General features: G+C 48.3%; 1 non-coding gene across 1 annotated transcript; it reads left to right on the top strand.

Annotated features, from left to right (window-relative positions):
- The first annotated feature begins 3032 nt into the window (after window positions 1-3032).
- Window positions 3033-3223, top strand: LOC118889482. The gene has a single exon (XR_005018541.1). It is a non-coding gene; the product is annotated as a U2 spliceosomal RNA (small nuclear RNA).
- Window positions 3224-3723: the final 500 nt, after the last annotated feature.

Raw genomic sequence — 3723 nt, 5'->3', positions numbered from 1 at the left:
ATGTTGAATATTTATTTATTTTGGCTGCACTGGACCTTAGTTGCAGCACTCAGGATCTTTGTTGCAGCATGTGGACTTCTTAGTTGTGGCATGCATGTGGGATCTAATTCCCTGACCAGGGATTGAACCCAGGCCCCCTGCATTGGGAGCAGGAGCCTTAACCACTGACCCACAAGGGAAGTCCTTGCAGCAATTGTTATCTTTAAGGGAAATGATTAATTGGCATTTTACATAAAGTTCACGAAGGATGTGTGCATATACAAGGTGAGTGGTGGGTTATCCTGACCCCTGACATGATAGAGAAAGGAATGTTATCTTCTAAGGAGTTATCTGGCTGGTGGCAGAAGGACAAAAAAATGGATCTTTATGGTCCAGCAGGTATTTCTGCCCTTGGGGAGGTCTGTTTATACATAACATAGATGCACAATGCACACTAGAGGGGAGGGAGGAGGCACAAATGGGCAGAGGAAAAAAGTTTTGTTTAAAGTTTTCTTGTTTTGGGACTTCCCTGGCGGCCATCTGAGATCAGAAATAACGATGACGGGCTTCCCTGGTGGTGCAGTGGTTGAGAGTCTGCCTGCCAATGCAGGGGACATGGGTTCGAGCCCTGGTCTGGGAGGATCCCACATGCCGCGGAGCGACTGGGCCCGTGAGCCACAACTACTGAGCCTGCGCGTCTGGAGCCTGTGCTCCGCAACAAGAAAGGGCGCGATAGTGAGAGGCCTGCGCACCGTGATGAGGAGTGGCCCCCGCTTGCCGCAACTAGAGAAAGCCCTCGCACAGAAACGAAGACCCAACACAGCCAAAAATAAATAAATAAATTAATAAAAAAAAAAAAAAAAAAAGAAATAACGATGACTTGGGGACTTGCGATGATAGATCAAATATCCAGTTCTATAACAGCAATGATTGCAATAGTGTACCTCTAGAGGAGGGAAGGAGCAACAAGCGGGAACTGTTTCCTGGACCATAACAGACTAGTAAGACAGGCAGTCCAGGGGCTTTTGGCTATTGTTAACAGGGCCTAGTCCAGTAATAGCACATTGAGTGGCCTATCAACGAAATCCTCACCTGACCTGGGAGTGAGCATTCTTAGCAAGTGGCACAGTTTGGTTACGACATGCCCTCTTAGCCTTGGTGGAAATTAAGACTGAAAGGGAAGGGACTGTAAAATAAAGAATTACCCACCATCCAGTTCTACAAGGATCAAGTCATTAGTCTCTATAGTTGCTGACCTACCACCCACCCTGAAAGGGATTCAGGGTGGAGATCAGGATGAGGAGGAAACTGACAGAACCCGACCTCAGAGAGTTAGATATTTGCAAGAGAAAATTTTATGCACCCAGTTTCTTGCATGCTTCCCATACTTAGAAAAGCACTAACACCCTTAACTAAGATATCTGTTCCTTCTGAGTAGCTGTAACCTTTTACCAAGATGTGTGCTTGATTGCACTTACCCCTTCTCTACAATCACATATACTTATGGCTACCAAAGGGGAAAGTGAGGAGGAGAGGGAGAAATTTGGAATTTGGTATTAAGAGATACACACTACCATACATAAAAGAGTGAAACAACAAGGACCTACTGTATAACACAGGGAACTATATTCAATATCTTGTAATAACCTATAATGGAAAAGAACCTGAAAAGACTATGTGATACTGTATAATATATACAGCGTGTATATATATCTGAAAAGGAATATATATTATATATCTGAAGAACATATAATAAAAAGCAAATAAATATATCTGAATCACTTTGCTGTACACCTGAAACACTGTAAATCAACTATACTTCAATTAAAAACAAAAAGTATCACATGGGACTTCCCTGGCGGTCCAGTGGGTAAGAGTCGGCGCTCTCACTGCGGAGGGCCCGGGTTCAATCCCTGGTGGGGGAACTAAGATCCCAAATCCCACAATCCCGCAAGCCACGCGGCCCGGGGGTGGGGCGGGGGAGGAAAGTACATTACCTCTTCGCAACAGTCCTCAGAGGCTTCGGAAAGACCGTCTCCCCGGTTATAACCCTCAGGTGGGCTCGAAGAAAATTTCCCGTTTCCTTCTTAGATTGACTATTGATTCATTGTTTTGTCGGCACACCTTTCAGCGTCCCTTCACCCCCACCCCTCATCCAGACAATTTCCCCCCGCACGTAGATTCCTGCGCCCCCCCCCCCCGCCCCCGCGGCTGCCTCGCCCCGTGCCCGCGCTGTCAGGCTCACGTGGCCAACCTCCACCTCCTAACCACTCTGGGCTGCACCTGTGCCACTGAACTGACCGTAGGGGGCAAAAAACACAGCCAGGCTGATGGGGCTCCCCTTATCTCTCAGTATCCAGGGAAAAATAGACATGCACATTTGCTCTCCGGGACCCAGTAGGCCCTGACACAAGAAGGACCTGCTTTGTTTCGTCTTGTTTTTCCTTATATTTAAGTCTTTTTGTGAATAACTGATAGAAGGGAAAATAAAGGACTGTGGGAAACGACGTTATTAAAATTTGACCCTAGAACTTAAACATAGCCAACTCATGTGCGTATGCGTCCGTACAACAGTAAGATGACGTTAGGTGGTGGGTGGGTGTCCACTCGTAAAAATCTTTCAACGTACCTGTATGTTTGGGGAAAAAGTTGAGAAGAAAAAGAAATGCTGGAAAGCAAAACCTGGTAGAACTCTGTGCGTCTCTCTCGCTCTGGGCGTTTCCCGGGAAAGCAGGCGGAAGGAGCTTTCCGGGTACGCGCTTGTTTCGGTTCCACCGCGAGAGGGCGCACACGGGGAGCAGGAAACGGGCGCGCTTGTGGGCGGGGCATGCAAATTGCTTGGCTGTTTGGGGGAGGCATGGGAGAATAGAAAGCCTAAAAGCCCCCAATAAGTTAAAGGATCTGACAAACTAGGTATGTGTTACAAGTTGTGGCACTGGGGCGCTGTGAAGTCTAGGGAAGAGGGCGGGCATTGGTGTGAGGCTGAGTTTCCTCACCGTGAGCTGAAAGGCGAGAGAGAAGAGGGGTGTGCTGGCGAAGGGGCTGACGGCGGTATCGCTTCTCGGCCTTTTGGCTAAGATCAAGTGTAGTATCTGTTCTTATCAGTTTAATATCTGATACGTCCTCTATCCGAGGACAATATATTAAATGGATTTTTGGAGCAGGGAGTTGGAATAGGAGCTTGCTCCGTCCACTCCATGCATCGACCTGGTATTGCAGTACTTCCAGGAACGGTGCACCCCCTTGGGGGGGAACTAGAAAGGTGTGCAAAGGAAGAGAAATGTATTTCTTCAGATTTACAAAATTACCTACGTTTTACTTCTTCAGAATTATGAAATTACATGATCTTACTTCTTCGCGATTATAAAATTATATATACATCTGCAGATGATGCAGAGCGGTGAGGCAGTAGGTACTACTGCTCCGTCTGGACTAGCACTCTTTTCGTGGAGGAAGTGCCATTGGTTTTTCGAGCTGCTGCGCCTGCAGGGAAGTGGGTTGAGGCTTTGGCCATGCCTGCACGCGCGGAAAACTCCCTGCCTTTTCGTGGACCGCGTCATGGTGGCAGCTGCTGCTTCGTGCTCACTTGTTCGGCTCCGGCAGCGAAGAGACAAAATTCTCCGTCCTTGAGGAAGGCTCTAGCCGTATGCGGGTGGGGGGCCCCGTAAGGTGGGCTCGGCCCCCGTAACTCATGCCCATCGGCATGCGTTCCTGTCTCGTCCACCAGGCAAGCAGGCGCCCTGG

Source organism: Balaenoptera musculus, unplaced genomic scaffold, assembly GCF_009873245.2.
Source record: "Balaenoptera musculus isolate JJ_BM4_2016_0621 unplaced genomic scaffold, mBalMus1.pri.v3 scaffold_112_arrow_ctg1, whole genome shotgun sequence".
In the NCBI taxonomy this organism is placed as follows: domain Eukaryota; kingdom Metazoa; phylum Chordata; class Mammalia; order Artiodactyla; family Balaenopteridae; genus Balaenoptera; species Balaenoptera musculus.
This window is presented reverse-complemented; position numbering and strand designations above follow the sequence as displayed.